The sequence below is a fragment of the Elaeis guineensis genome, chromosome 11, assembly GCF_000442705.2.
Source record: "Elaeis guineensis isolate ETL-2024a chromosome 11, EG11, whole genome shotgun sequence".
Taxonomy (NCBI): domain Eukaryota; kingdom Viridiplantae; phylum Streptophyta; class Magnoliopsida; order Arecales; family Arecaceae; genus Elaeis; species Elaeis guineensis.
Window position 1 is genome coordinate 12,244,562 of NC_026003.2, and position 17,149 is coordinate 12,261,710.

The 17,149-nt window shown below is 39.3% G+C and overlaps 1 pseudogene; it reads right to left on the reverse strand.

Moving 5' to 3' along the window:
* Positions 1 to 9,286: 9,286 nt before the first annotated feature.
* LOC140852359 (uncharacterized) lies at positions 9,287 to 15,195 on the reverse strand (annotated as a pseudogene).
* Between the last annotated feature and the right edge of the window lie 1,954 nt (positions 15,196 to 17,149).

Genomic DNA, 17,149 nt, shown 5'->3' on the forward strand with positions numbered 1-17,149 from the left:
ATCAGGCCTTAGCGCGAAGTGCAAACATCACACTTCATAGCGCGGGACCTTCTGAGACTTACCTAGTAGATGCACTGGACACTTAAGATGAACTATTCAAAGAGCGAGGGAAGCTAGTGGGGACTTGGAGATGATCCACTCAATGACGGTAACAAGCACACGGTCCAAATCGGATCAAAACTCGATCAGGTAACTAAATGACGTCTCATCTTTTTTTTTACAGAAAAATACGAACGTGTTCGTCTGGACCTCAGCAGACATGCTAGGCATCGATCCAGAGGTAATGACGCATTAGCTAAGCATCAACTCGAACCATCGGCCCATCAAATAGAAGAAAGAAGCTTTATACTTGAATGGCAGAAAGCAATAGCCGAATGGGTGGACAAGCTACTGGATGTAGACTTCATCTATCTAAGCTGGATCGCGAACATGGTTTTGTTGGTGAAAAAAGTGAATGGCAAATGGTGAATCTGCATTAACTTTACTGATCTCAATAAGGCATGTCTGAAGGACAGCTATCTCTTACTTCCACCAGCCAACTGGTGGACGCAACCTCAGGACATGAACTTCTCATCTTCATGGATGCATTTTCGAGATACAATCAAATCCGAATGGCACGAAAGATGAGGGAAAATAGCTTTTATTACTAATCGGGGTCTCATGCCCTTTGACCTAAAAAATGTAGGTGCAACCTATCAGCATCTTGTGAATAAGATCTTCAAAGATCAGATTGGGCAGAACATAGAAGTCTATGTGGACGATATGCTTGTCAAGAGTAGGACCTTTAGAATTCATATTGAAGACCTTAAGGAAACCTTTGCCACCCTGAGGAAGTATCAAATGAAGCTGAATACGACTAAGTGCACCTTCAAAGTTACTTCGAGTTAGTTCTTGGGCTTCATGATGTCCAGTCGGGGAATAGAAGCCAATCCTAAGAAGATTCAAGCCATACAGGAGATGAGCTCACCCAAGAATATTAAGGAGGTTCAGCGTCTCACAGGCAAGTGGCAGCACTGAACCGGTTTGTCTCAAGATCGGTCAAGCGCTGCCTTCCATTCTTTCAGACTCTAAAGCAGCCGAAGAACTTTCAGTGGACTGAAGAATGCCAACACTCTTTCAAGGAATTGAAAAGATATCTTATTTTGGCACCACTCCTCAGCAAGTTGAATCTTAATGAGGAACTCTGCTTGTACCTGCAATCTCACCAACAGCTATAAGTGTAGTGTTGGTCCATTAAGCACGACAAAGTTCAAAGGCCGATCTACTATATCAGTCGAGTCTTACATGATGCAGAGACCCAATGTACCAAGTTGGAGAAGCTGATCTTTGCCCTCATCATTACAGTCCGAAAACTTCAGCCTTACTTCCAAGTGCATTCTCGGTCATGATTACTCGCTGATATGACCATTCGTTCCATTCGAGGACCACAGGCACCGTTTCGATGGGAAGGACAGTATGTCTTCGGCAAATCAGAACTCATGTACTCCCTTCGTCTGCACCAAACTCGAGAGTAGGGGCATGTGTTTGGGGGAAATTTGTCATCCAGGCCGAAGATATGGATTAATGGAAAGGCAAGTGATGTGATATGTAAGGCCGATATCATGGCGCTGTCAGGGATGGAATTGTTCAATCTTGAAGGAATATGTGTTTCTCCTATACCATAAAAGAACCGTCTGAAGTTATTCAGTGCATAACTTGGGACCTTCCGATCCTAGTTTCAACCCTTGATGATCCTTGATTCCTACTGATCCTCCTAAGTAGAATGCTTAGGATCAGTCGATCCTAATTTCGACCTCATCCTGACTTTGGCCTCAAGCCTATCTCAGTCTCTATGACAGCTGACATCCGACATCTGTCCAATATCTACAAACGACTAGACATCTAAACTGGCCGATCACCGACTTCAACTGCGGGTATACTTCGGCCCTCACCGGTCTGTCTCACTGAACGCAGCTGGCTCCAGCCACTTTCTTCCTTCGGCATCCATCCCCATCGGACCATGTCGAGGCCTAACAAAGAAGCCAGTTCAATCTAATATGCGCCCTCATTTCAAATTCAAAAGCGTCCGCGACATTTAGCTAGTCCCGAACTAGATAAGGCAGGTGTAACCACCTGATCTCAGAAATCCCGACAGAAAATTCCACCATATCGCACCTAAATCGGCCATGTAATCTATCCAAAATGGCTCTCTAACCCTCATCTACAAAAGAACCTCTAGGGGACCCCCAAGGTACGCACACACGTTCTCTCTGCACTCATCTGTTTCTCCTGATTTCTAACTGAAGCATTGGAGGGTCCTCGCCGGAGCCAACTCCGGCCAGGACTTATCTTGCAGGTCTCTCTTCTAAGAGGATGTGCCACCACTCCAGCCTTTCCAACTAAGTCCCAGATTTCAGCGGCAACAGTTACTATCATGGTGTCAAAATAGCAAGAAGAAGATGAGAAACAAGAAAGAATGAGAGAGAGGAAAAAGAGAAGCTGTGGAGAGATGGAGGAGAGAGAAGACACAGAAGAGAGGTGTGTGAAGGATGCTTTATGAACTCAACTAGTCCATGGCATATCAGATTTTACTGAAAAAATTGGGTCAGTCATTAATTATGGCAGAAAGATTGTACTGCCCCTAATAAGTGACTGGTCATATAAAACATAAGATTAGATTTACGTGGGCTCAAAAAAAGGCCCAATAACAAGAACTGTCATAGAAAATAAGCCCAGTAAGACATAATTACAGTAGATATGAAGCAAATATATTTTGGGGAAAAAAAAAAACTCCATGTTTACTGACATTACCCCAAATTCTGGAGCAGAAAATATCAATTATGCCTAGCTTGACATCCATGTTCTTCAACTATCTCAGCAGAGATCCTTGGTGAGCTACTCTGTGAGTTGAGAAGTAGAGCAAGCATGATGCATGACAACCTCTATTGGCAATTTTTCCTCGAAGAAAATAAGGATGTACTTGAATATGCTTAGTCCTCTAATGTAAAATTGGATTAGCTGCAATATAGATGGCATCTCGGTTACCACATTGGAGGGGAATAGGATAAGAGGAATAAATTGTAATTTCACTTAATAAAGCACAAAGCCATGTCAACTCACATGTAGCTAAAGTAATAGCTCTATACTCTTCTTCTACAGTGACCTTGCTGATTTTTCTTGCTTTTCTATGTAACCAATCCCTACACCACTCCCCCCCACCACCAAAAAAAAAAAGGTACAATATTAAGATGTAAACCTTTCAGGAGGACATTCTGCTCAATCATCATCTGAATACCTGCATATGTCCTTTTGTATTGTATAGTATTCCTTGACCAGGTGTTATTTTTTGATATCTCAGAATCCAATACATTGCTTCAAGATGAGGAGCATAAGGACCACACATAAACTAGCTAACCACAGAGCTGCATGACTAATGTCGTGTCTAGTAATGGTTAAATATATCAATTGTCCTAGTAGTTGATGATACATTTCTGGATCATGTAGAATCTCCCCTCGTTTAGCATACAATTTTAAACTGGCTTCCATAGGAGTCTCCACAGGTTTGCAACCATGAAATCCACTGTCTTCAGGGAGATATATGGCATGCTTCCTCTAAGATAACTATCCATTTCTTAGAATGAACAACCTCAATTCCCAAAAAATTATGAAGATATCCCAAATCATTGATCTCAAACATCTTCTGCAAGAACTGCTTTAGAATATTAATATCAGCTTTAATGCTTTATCACACCCGGCGGGAACAATATTGTCAATATATACAATAAGAACAATCGTAACATAAGAAGTCTTCTTAACAAAGAGGGAGTGATCATATTGACCTCTTTTGAATCTGAATTCAATAGAGCATGATTGAATTTGTCAAACCAGGTATTTGGAGATTATTTCAAACCATCCATTGATTTTTCAGTCAAAAAAGTTCTGAACCTTTAGGTCGATGAATGCCTGGGCTGAGTCCATATAAAGCTCTTCATGTAGTCTCTATGTGAGAAAGTGTTCTTAACATCAACCTGAACATGGACCCACCAAGATTAATAGCTACTAAAATAACAACACAAACAGAGTTGAGCTTTGCCGCTCGAAGAAGATTTCAAGGTAATCTACTCTATATAAGTCTGGGTATAGCCATTGGTACAAGCCAGGCTTTATAACTCTTAATAGAACCATCAGGTTATTGTTAATTATATACACGAAACAATATCCAAGTCTTTATTTTGCTTTAGGTAAAGGCACCAAATCCCAAGTTATGTTTTGTGTAGTGCTTCCATCTCATCTATCATAGTCTTTTTACAATCAATATGTGAGAGAACTTCTTGAAAATTCTTAGGAGCAAATATGGAAGAGATTGGAAGAGCAAAAGACTTGCATATAGGACGAAGCGAATCCAATGAAAGAAAATTGCAAATGGGATGAAGGTTCAGTTTGGTTTTTGAAGAGCAATAGGCAAATCACTTCCAATGACAGGAGGAGATGCAAAATTGATACGTATTCTTGGATCTCCAAATAAGTTGGTCAATTGGTTAAGAACTGTCTTCGGATGCCTTATACATTTTTCCTCCTAATGCAAACAATTGTCTTATCTGAGATAAACTATATGGCTCATCAATAGGTGAAGTATAGGAGGAGAAATTGTACCAACATTATTTTCATGAGTATCCTCCATAATGATCCTTCCAAGTAATATGAAAGATCTTCATAAAAGGTCACATCTAAAGAGATATAAATCACGCCCCAATCTGGGATATAACACGGCCATACTACCGAGGGGTACAGCCCATGATAACACGAAGCCAACATTCGTTATCTTGAATAGAATAAAAGATGCATCACAAATAAAATGTAATAACGATGTTCAATTCAAATCATTAATTAAAGTAAAAACCAAGACTAGTTCAAAGCATCTAAATCCAAAATCAAATATCAAATTTATGTTTCAAAATTCATAAATAGTTAACTACAAATCTATAATCATCCAATAAACTAAATCAAGCTACACAATTTTCAAGCTTGCTAGCACAGACCCCCAAGCCTGAATCCTCCATCGCTCCTAGTAGTCTTACTCCATTGAAAAAAGAGATAAAAAGAAAATAAGTTATACTAGCTTAGTAAGTAAAACCTATACTTTCTTACTGGATCAAGCATAAGTTTGTACATGCATCAATAAATCATTTAAAGAAGATGATTATCTTTAGAAAATAAAATATTTTACGATAACAATATAATCATATATGAATCAACCATGCTCTTGCATATGCTTAAATCATGCAAATTATATAAATAAGGCTTTCAATGCAAAATCATAAATCACGTTGATTTTATAAATAAAGTCATAAATCATCTATCATTTTGCCACATCATGATTCTTAATAATTCTCTCAGGCTAAATGCTAAGGTCACCTTATACCCATAACACGGTCGTAATCAATATCATGCCAACTGTTAAATGGTAAATGGTGAAGCTTGTTCATCTATTGCATTATTTACAAATATATATAATACACCAAGATCCACCAAAATCTCATGATTGTGGAAACAAATAAAGAAAAGATACAATCCCACCAAAATCTCATGATCGTGGGAAACAAATAAAGAAAAGATACAATCCCATTATTGTGGAAAACAAATAAAGAAAAAATTCAAATGATACAAAATCAAGGATGATGGAGAAATTGATATACTTTCCTGTGCAGGAATTGTCATGCTTTCCAAATATTCAATGGAGGAATTGTTATGCTTTCCAAATATCCAGTGGAGGAATTGTCATGCTTTCCAAATATAACAATATTCCAACACTCCTAAGCTGGAGCATATATGTCATATGCACTAGCTTGTTACATATGTGGCTGATTCGAGGACCTCTAAGAGATTTAGTGAATATATTTGCTAGTTGGTCATTTGAGTTAATGAAACTAGTAGTAATGCTTCCTAAAAGAATCTTTTCTCTAGTAAAGCAACAGACGACTTCTATGTGTTTGGTCCTCTCATGAAAAACTGGATTGGAAGCATTATGCATGGTTGCTCGATTATCACATATCAGCTGCATCTGTTTGACTTCACCAAACTTTAATTTCAGGAGTAGTTGCTTCAGCCATACGAGTTCACATGTGGCCAATGCCATAGCTTGATATTCTGCTTCTGCACTTGATTTGGCTACAACATCTTATTTCTTACTTTTTCAGGATACTAGATTGCCTCCAATGAAAACATTGTATCCTGATGTTGATTGCCTATCAGAGGGAGACCCTGCCCAATCTGCATCTATAAAACCAATCACCTGGGTATGCCCTTTGTCTTCATATAAGAATCCTTGGCCTGGTGCTCTTTTAATATATCTAGAATGTGAATCACGACATCCCAGTGACTATTATATGAAGCTTGTAGGAACTGACTAACAACACTTACAGCAAAAGAGATATCTGGTCGAGTGATAGTGAGATAATTCAGTTTTCCAACAAGCCTTCGATACCGTCCAAGGTCTGATAGTGGCTCCCCCTATCCAGATAGAAGTTTGACATTGGATCCATGGGTGTATCAATAGGTCAGCAATCTATTATGCCAGATTCTTCCAGTAGGTCTAGTGCATACTTCCTCTGTGAGATTGCAATACCATTAGTAGACTCAGCCACCTCAATACACACAAAGTATTTCAGACGACCCAAATCCTTGGTCTGAAAATGATGAAAGAGGTGTTGCTTTAGTTGATAGATTCCATCCTGATCACTGCCTATGATAACTATATCATCCACATAGACAACCAAGTATATGCACTGACGCTATGAGAAATGGCGAAAGAAAATAAAATGATCCACCTCACTGCGAACCATACCAAACTATTGAATGACTGTGCTAAATCTTCCCAAACCAAGCCTGTGGAGATTGCTTCAAGCCATAAAAAAGAACGACGAAGGCGATAAACCAAGCCAAACTCCCTAAGCAACAAAGCCAGGTGGTTGCCCTATATACACCTCTTCGACAAGCTCTCCATGGAGAAAAGTATTTTTAATATCTAATTGAAAAGGGGCCAATGTCTTATGCCAGCCATGGAGAGAAGAAGATGAACACAGGCAATCTTGGCCATTGGTGAGAGTGTCACCATAATCCAAGCCAAAATCTGGATATAGCCCTTGGCAACCAGCCATGCCTTGAGTCAATCAACCTTTCCATCAGGATCAACTTCACCGTATAAACCCAACGACAACCAACAGTGGATTTACCAGGTGGTAAGGGGACCAGCTCCCAAGTGCCACTAGAATGCAAAGCCGCCATCTTATCAACCATTGCCTGCCGCCACCCTGGATGAGCCAGTGCCTCGCTGGTAGTTTTAGGGACAAAAATGGAAGACAAGGAGGATACAAAAACATAATAGGGTGAAGACAGATGATGATCACTCAAAAAGCTATAAATAGGATAAGGATTACGAGTGGAGCGAATACCTTTTCGAATAGCAATGGGAGGACTATCTACCAGAGGTAGGTCTGTGGTAGGCACAGGCATTGGAGAGAGGGTGAGTTAGTAGGAATATTAATCGGGCCTGCATGAGGGTCAGAACGTGGACGACGATGATAAACTTGAAGTGGGCAAGCTGGAGTGTCCTCAGGAGGGCTAATGTAGGGAACAAGAAGAACCTCAATATGATGGAATGCTCAGAAGGAGATGTAAAAAAAGGACGTGTTCTCATGGAAAGTCACATCTATAGAGGTGATGTAACGATTTGTGTCTGGAGATTAATATCGATATCCTTTTTTAAGATGAGAGCAGCTAAAAAGACACATTTGAGAGAATTGGCATAAAGTTTATCCTGTCTAGGGGTTGGATTACGAACAAAACAAGTACAGCCAAACATATAAAAGGGAAGAGGATAAAGAGAATAAGTAGGAAACATAATGGAATGTGGAATCTGATTCTGTAAAATTGATGAAAGCATTCTGTTAATCAATAACAGGCAGTAAGCACAGCATCCCCCAGAAATGGAGAGGAACATTATTATGTTAGAGTAATGTACGAGCAGTCTCAATTAGATGACGTTATTATGTTCAGCAACTCCATTTTGCTAAGAAGAATGAGTACATGAAGATTCATGAAGGATGTTATGTGAAGACATGAAGCCAAAGATTCAGATCCCAACAGGACGTCTCATGGGATATCGGGATGGGGTACCATCCATGTGTTGGGATAAGCCGTCCTGTTGGCATTCGAGCATCCTAATCGGGACGTCTTGGGACATCCTCTGTCCTAAGTGTCAGGATGGGATGGGGTGGCGATGCATTCCATTCCATGAAAAAATCAGGACAGCCTCGTCCCATGGGATTTAAAACCTTGCATGAAGCTATTGAAAGAGACAGAAAAATATTTTTGTGCATTATCACTACGTAAAGTATGAATTGGAACATCAAATTGAGTACGAACTTCAACACAAAAGATTTAAATATTAAAAATAACTCAGAATAATTTTTCATTAAAATAATCAAGCGCCACGAGAGTAATCATCAATAAATGTCACAAAGTACTGAAAATCCAAATAAAACTGACACGACTAGGACCCATACGTTAGTGTGAATAAGATCAAATGGGGATGCAGCTCGATTATTGATACACTTTAAAAACGAAGCACGTGCTTGTTTTTCAAGCTGACATGACTTATATTCTAGTGATGATAGAGAGGAGAGATGGGGAACCATCTTCTAAAGCTTCGAAAGACTAGGATGCCCAAACGACTATGGACAAGAGACGATGGTGCATTAGAAGCGCAGACTACTGGTGATGTAGGTAATGTGAGGTGGTAAGCCCCTATGACTCACATCCGGTGCCAATCATCTGTCTCGTACCTTGGTCCTGCATAAGAATGGAGTTATTACTAAATGTGACTGAACAATTAAGGGAATATGTTAATTTGCTGATAGATATAAGATTAAAGAGACACTATGGGATATAGAGTACAGAATCCGAGGTAAAAAGGGAAGAGATCTAGCCTAACCAACATCCTTAGCTAAGGTTTTAGAGCATTAGCCAAGGTAACCATAGGAAGAGAAGAAGAACTAGTAATATTGAAGAAAAGTATTTATTATCAGAAATATGATCAGAGACATCAGAATCAAGAACCCACGGTCCAAATGAGGAGGAATGAGTGAGATAAGCAACTGAATTACCAGTGTGAGCAGCAGAGACAACAGTAGACTGCTTGATGGCTTGATACTAAAGATGCACATCATACTTAGCAGTAGGAATGGAAATAATTTAAGGTGGTGTATTCTTTAAAAGTGACACAATGGCGGTAGAATCGGCTTGGGCAACATTCGCAGTACAAGATGGGTGGCCATTCAACTTAAAACAACGATCTTGAGTATGGCCAATCTTATGACATTAAGTGCATTATGGTCGCTGACGGTTACCTCCGCGCCATTGCTTCCACCACAACTGTTCTGATCAAAAGATTGTGAGACAAGAACAGAAGAGTCAGTGGGAGAAGCATTAGAGTCAGGAACAGATAGAGAGGAAATGCGCAGCAGACATGCAAAGACATCTTCCATAAAGGGTACTATAGGGCTAGCCAGAATTTGATCACGGACAGATACAAGATCGGGAGGTAGTCCAGCCAAGGAGAGAACCATAAAGAGCTTATCACATTGTTGCTCCTGTGCTTCAGTATCAACAGTGATAGGCAACAGTTCAGCAAGCTCTTGTTTTGCAATTTGAATCTGGCCTATATAGGTAGGCCGTAGGCATATCCTGGTCAAGTTTTTGGAGATGTAATATGTCAGAAATAACAGTATAAAAGTGTGGAATATCATTAGTGTATAAGGCTTTAGCCTTTTTTCATGGATCATAGCAAGTCTGATAAGGACGGATATAGAAAAAGTTTACAGTCAATAGTAGACCATAAGAGACTACACAGTTGAGCATCAATCTTTTGCCAAGTGGGCTGGTCAGTAGCAGGAACATCTGCAGCTTTCTTAATCAAGTGGTCTTCATATCCTTGACCTTTAAACCATAATTGAATAGCAGCAGCCCAGGATAGATAATTGGGATCAAACAGTTGTTCTGTGGTGACCAAGGATGAAACAAAAAAAGCAGAAGTGAAAATACCTGATTTTGTCCAAGAAGATGGGTTCAAAGATGCCAACATATTGACTTGGATTGAAGGAAAATTTACGAATACTTCAAGGAACAGCAACAGCAACAAAAAAAGGCTCCAAATCGAAGAGAGACATGCGTAAAAGAATTGAAAAGTTATTGTTCATGTGGAAAACGAGTCACGAAGGAGGACCCACACATGGGAAAGGACTGGGTAATGCTCAGGGGAGGCTGGATTTTGGTGGAGAGAGACAGTGGGATAGTGCACTGCTGGAGAGATTAGGATGGCTAGGATTCTCTCCCCAAGCTCTGATACCATGTTAAATGGTAAATGGTGAAGCTTGTTTATCTATTGCATTATTTACAAATATATATAATACACTAAGATCCACCAAAATCTCATGATTGTGGAAATAAATAAAGAAAAGATACAATCCCACCAAAATCTCATGATTGTGGGAAACAAATAAAGAAAAGATACAATCCCATGATTGTGGGAAACAAATAAAGAAGAAATTCAAATGATACAAAATCAAGGATGATGGAGAAATTGATATACTTTCCTATTAAGAATTGTCATGCTTTCCAAATATTCAATGGAGAAATTGTCATGCTTCCAAATATCCAAGGGAGAAATTGTCATGCTTTCCAAATGTAACGATATTCCAACACCAACTACTATAACTAAGGTTTTATGTCCCAGTGAGATAGGGGATGTCCCAACCATCCTATCCCATTCGTATGAGAAAATAGGATCGGGATGGGCTCAGGACTCTGAACCCATCTTTGCAGGGAAAGCAGAAGAAAGAGGAAAAAAGAAAATGAAGGAAGATGAAGAAAAAGGAAAAATGAAATGAAAGAAGAAAAAAATGGAAAAAAAGGAAAGGAAAAAAAGGAAAATAGATGAAAGAAAGACAAGAAAGAAAGAAAACAAAAAAAAAAAAGGAAAGAAGAAGGAGAGAAAAATGGAGGATATCCACTGGGATGCTTGATCGAGACTACTGTCGGAATGGAACGGGATAGCAGGACATCCCGTTCTATGAAGAAACCGGAACACCTTTATCCCATAAGATTTAAAATCTTGCTATAACCTACTGGCAAGGACTGTATACCAACTACTATAACCTGCTGGCAAGGACTATATGCCAAGCTATGAAAATCTATTGGCAGAGCCGCATGCCAACTACCATAACCCACTGGCAGGCCTGTACATAGCTATCTAAGAGCCCATAATCATACTTCTTAAATCATATTTTCTTAAAATATGTGTTCTTACATCATAAATAAATAAGTTGAAAGATATTTGACAACTTTACAGAATTCATAATCCATAAAGTGAAAAATCATGAAATCAGTGTTTTCATAACAATCATATAGATTTTTATAAATATGGAGTTCATAGTTTATAAACAAGCCGTTAATATTAGAATATCCATAGAACCATACTTTTCATGACAATACATGATTTGTATAATATTGTATGCTTGATTCTTAATTTAAGAAAACACAGAATCATCAATGTCAAATATTTCTTTTGATATTTCGTTAAGTCTTAAGCATTAAAAGCATCTGGTAATTCGAAAATAAGTAATGAGTATTAGGGTTACTTACCTCTTTCGTCTTAAATCCTTCAAGTTCAACTATGTGAAGCACCTGAACCTCTTCAAAGCAAGTAAAATCCATTATCAACAATGCGAAAACCAAGAGAACTGAGATGGCATAAAATTAGGCAATCCAGGTTGGAGGAAGGATAGAGTCGACTCAGCAACAATGCCCAACTAACCAAATTGGTCTGAACAAGGTGTACTCAACTGGCCATGGTCAATTATGATTTAGGTAATTCAATAAGGTGAATGATGACTAGATTCCAGATGTATCCGATAAGGGTCGGGAGGGATTGACATATTACATGGATATCAAAGTGATTTCCGGCCTCTTTGGAAAGATCATCTTAGGTTCATAGTAGAGGAGTACCTCTATCGAGGTCCATGGATAGATAGAGAGAGAAAGAGAGAGTAGAGAGAGAAATCCTAGAGAGAAGGAGAGAGAGACAACTCTCTCTCTTTTCTTTTTCTTTTATTTCTTTTCTTCATTTTTTTCTTCTTTGGCTGAACAGGGGAGGAAGGATGGGTGTCGTGGTCTTGATCCAATGGTGGAGCTAGAGGTCTGATGGTGCAGTTAGAGGACGCATGGTCGGCAGTGGGCAGCGGTGGATGGCCAACAGTGGTGATCAGCATCGAGAAAATCATGGGAATAAGAATAAAAAAAAAGGGGAATCGGGCTTCTTCGTTTTTGGCTGTTGGCCGATCATTGGTGGTCATGGCTCCGCTATGGTGAGTGGTAGGGAGGTGGGGGTACTCGACAGGGGTTCAGCTTCAAGGGATGGCGACGCCAATAGCCGGAAAGAGAGAGAAAGTTTGGCCAAAATAAGAGATTTATTTCTTCATGGTTTTCCAGTGAAATTGTGGCCAGCAACGATGCTAAAGGTCACGAGAAAAGGGTAAAGAGAGAGAGAAGGTGAGATCGAGGCCTTACCTTGGCTCCAGCGGGTGTCTTCCGCTTCAATTTCCAATGGGCACACTAATAGAAAGCCATGATCTTAAACTAGAGAAAGAGAAAGGACAAGGTGCGATGATCACCGGTGGAGGATCATAGGAGGGATAGGGTGCTATTTATAGAGAGCCTTAGAATCCTAGTTTCCCTAGGACTCCGGCTCCTGGAATCAATCAGAGAGGAGTCTTCTTTTAGCTTTTTCTATGTTTTTTCCCCTTTTTGGGTGGGACATGGGTTGACTCAGTGATGGGCTAGTCCAATGGACTGGGCCATCAAAATATACCTTTCTTAAGGATCATAACACCTACATCCTTTTTGTGAATGCGAATAACCTAGAAAAATACACTTAAAGGATCCAGAATTTAGCTTTCCCTTAGATGGACTTAGATTGTGTACAAAGCAAATACAGCCAAAGACATGAGAAATTATTGAAAAGATAAGTTCTTGAGGATACAACCACTTGAATGGGACTTTTATTGCCTAGCAAAGATGAAGGGACTCTGTTAGTAATAAGGTGCAGTTAACACAGCAGCACTCCAATAAGATTTTGGAATATTCCCTTTAAATAAAAGAGCATGAGATACCTCCAAAAGATGTTGGTTCTTCCTTTCAGGAACTCCATTATGTTGAGATGGATAAATGCAAGATGTCTGCAAAAGAATTCCTTGATCCTGAAGATAAGATAAAACTCATTGAAAATTTAGACATATTCTTCCCCATTATTAATCCTTAAAATTTCGACATTGACCCTTAAATAGTTTAAAATTTAAGATCTATTTTACTGTCTCCTTGAACTTCTGTATATCCACCAATAGAGATATGAAGATTTTTCAGCCATGCGCTGAGTAGAGGATGAGATAGATACCCACTGAAGACAAGCATACATGCTATCCAAAGAAAGAAGCTTAATAGTGCTCATGAATTGACCCTTTAAATGCTTATAATTAGAGCTAAGCCTAGATACATATTTAGCAACTCTGGAATCCTCTTTGTTGTCCTTGTTTTTGAATGTCATTTGTGAGAGGGTTTATGCAAATTTAACTCCTCCCAAAGTCCTCTCAATTGACTATGGTATTCACTCAGTGATTTATTTCCTCACTGAACCTGAAAAATCTATTCATATATCTCATAGATTCGAGCGAATACATTTTTCTTGTAGTTTCCCATATTTCCTTTGTTGTGCTGCAGGACATCAAATTACTACTCATGCTATGTTCCATGTTGTTCCGTAACAAGGTTCTATCATTTTTTATCATTACTTAATGGAGGATTTTCAATGGATGATCATGTTGTCATTTTTCCTTCAAGAAAACTTCTACAACTTTTGCCTACTATAAATAATTCTTAGCCCCAGACAGGTTGATTAATGTCATTTGTGCACCATATATATCACCCATGGAAATCCCAGCCTTAACAACACTTCCTCCTCCTACCGTAACCAAGATACTAGATAACAGCAAATAGTTAGAATGAGTATAAATCACCATTTTAAGCACAACTAGGAATGAGCAGAAGCACATCGGGGACAAGGAGAATATGCAAACTGTCACAAATCAACAATCAAATAAGAACATTTGATTTCTGCATTACAGGGAAGCAAGTACAGAATTCACTGATTTTGAACATGATAAGAGTTATTTACCAAAATTGGTCCTGGTACTGCATCTTGATCATGCAATTACTCTTCACTTAAAATCAATACTTATCTGGTCATAATCAGCATCAAACAGTCCTCTTCCATGGCATCACATGCTTTATATGGTACAGAGCTATGGTCAATAGACAACAGATGGGATGCCCATGATTCCACATTAAGAGGAAATCATAACAGCATGATCAAGGTACTTCCATGATACTATGTTTTTCCCACGACTCTTGAACCACGCAGCAGGAAAACAACAGCCCTGACGTTGCTTTGATACCTTGTTACAATATCAAAACAGTGAGAAGAAGAATAGGAAATAAAAAAGAATAATAGAGAAGAAGAGAAGCAATGAGAGAGAGAGGGGCGAGAGAGAGAACATGGAGAAGAGAGGTAGAGGATGTTGTACGGCTTCAACTAAAAGTGCAGTATCATCTCTATATCTATTAAATAGATAGGAGAGAGAAAGCTCCATCCCTCTCTGAAATTCAAAAATACTTAGGAGGAAAGTCTTAGAAAAACCATGCATCATCTAGATATCATTCTTATATCTTATTAAACAATAGTTTGAGTGACTGACTGGGGCCAAAAGAGATTGTATTACCTCCTAACAAGCAACCAGTCATATAGAACACAGGTTTGGACTCGTATGGATCCAATAACATGATCATAAAAAAGAAAATAGCTTAATGATACATAATTATAGTAATTCCAAGAAAATATATGAAAAACCTCCATGTTGATCAATGTTATGAGCAATTACCTCGACACTAGGTTAAAGTGTATACCAAGGTTGGCTGTGCCAATACTAGAGCCCGTATTGGTTCGGCTAGTGCACGGTTCAGTACGCCCCCATGCCATTCTTTGCCAGCCCAGACCAACACAACAAAGAGGGGAGAGGAGGACGGGGGAGAGATGGCCTTGGAGCCCATTAGAGGGCCGTCGAGGTCACTGTTGCCCTGTGGAGGTGGTGGATGTCCAGATCGATTGAAACAGGGGCTTCAGCCCCTATGTCATTTTTTATTTTTGTTTTATCGAACGAAATAGGAAACACAGATGCTGACTTGTTGTTGTTTTTTTTTTTTTTTGGCAATTTTTCGATGGAGTCGACAATGGTGTTGCCAACTTCGCTTGATAGAACCAAAATAAAAAATAAAACAGAGGTTGAAGCCCCTATTATGATTGATTCAGACATCCACCGCCTCGGCAGCGGTAATGGTGGCCTTGATGGCCCTTCGGTAGCCTCCAGAGGCCGTCTCTCCCTCCTCCTCTCTCTCTCTCTCTCTCCTTCTCTCCTTCTCGCCCTCTCTGCAGTCCTTGCTATGTCTCATTTTGAAGGCTGGAATTGTCCCAGTCCATTACTGGTATGATTTGGCGTGCCCGAAACCGAGCGGTTTCGGATGGTTCGCTGACCATGACTTTCTATTAACTATTTGACTTTAGAGATAGTGGATAGTAAATTGATGATGGGCCTTAACCATTGAAGATTGAGATAATTGACCATGATTTGCAACAGCAAACATGCATGGAAATAAAAATTTATCGGTTAAAAATATCTTCTATTTATGCATCATGTGAATGCAAAGCTAATATTTTTATGTTATGAGAAAACATTGTACCCACATTTATAGTTGAGAACAATCCGAGCCTATTAAATTTTGATTTCTATGTGTCTCAAAATGCATATATCATGGCCAATGACGTAAATTTTCAATTTAAATGCCTATATACACTTTAGCACCTATTTGAATGCCTGCACAAGTTGTACATGAAATATTCCTTTTATGGTTTGTGGTGATAAGAAGCGATCGGTGAAAGAAAGGTATTTCTGTCTATCAAAAAAATAATCATAATAAAGAAGAGTATTTCTTGCAATTAAGGAAAGTCTTAGTCCAAAGTATTGAGAAACCTTGGGATACCATAAATCACCTTGTGATTGGAATGCATGATCCCGATTTTCTGGGATGATACACTCCAAAGAGTTTCCATCTGATGGAAACATCTCTTCTTATTTCCATGTCTATCCCTATTTATGACAAACTCAGTTTTAAATGGGGCTTGTCCAATGGATAAGCTGCACAACCATCCAAATTGGCCGTTAATAAAACTAGCATTGCTAGGTCTTCCATTTTTGTGCCAACTCTATGCACAAGTAGGAGACTTCAGAACACTTTGGTTTTTAGTCATTTCTGGTTCTGTAAATCATTAACATAGGGTTGTCAAGTTGATAGACCATCAAATTTATGATCCAATTATATGTATTTATGTCTGTGTATGCTTATATACAGAGAAGTTTTCATATGCTGTGCACGTCCCTTTTAAGAAAGGAGTTCTCTTGTAGTTTCGCATGCCCAACCCCAGGAGTTTTTCCCTTCTCCTTTCTTTCCTTCCTCTTTCTTTCTATTCCTTCCTCTTCCTTTATCTCATTTCCTCTCTCTTGTCCCTTCTTTCCCTTTCTTGGCAGGCAATATTGGCACCCATACAATGTAGGTGAGGGAGATAGGCAGTGGCAGAGTGATATCTTTAGGAGTCAGTTGTCCCTTGGAGCACATGGAGGACTATCTCTGATATCCAGGGTTTGTTATGGGGAGTTCAGGTGTGTGCAAACCAACAGAAGATTCTATTGTTTGAATTAATGGATTGGCTAGTGTTAGGCTTGGTTCAGCCAGCCTTGCAAATTGACTGGGAAAGAGGCCATCTGGATTTGGGCCATTTGCTTTGTTGTGGGTCGGGCTTCCACTACCATGCCAAGATGTTTTGTGCCAGTTGTACTCCTCTGCCATGTCTTTCTTGTTCCTTTTTTTCTTCTTTCTTTTCTCTTCTTGTCTGTTCATTGTATTTTGCTTCTTCTCATTTTACTTATCAATGAAATATGGGTGGCTTGCC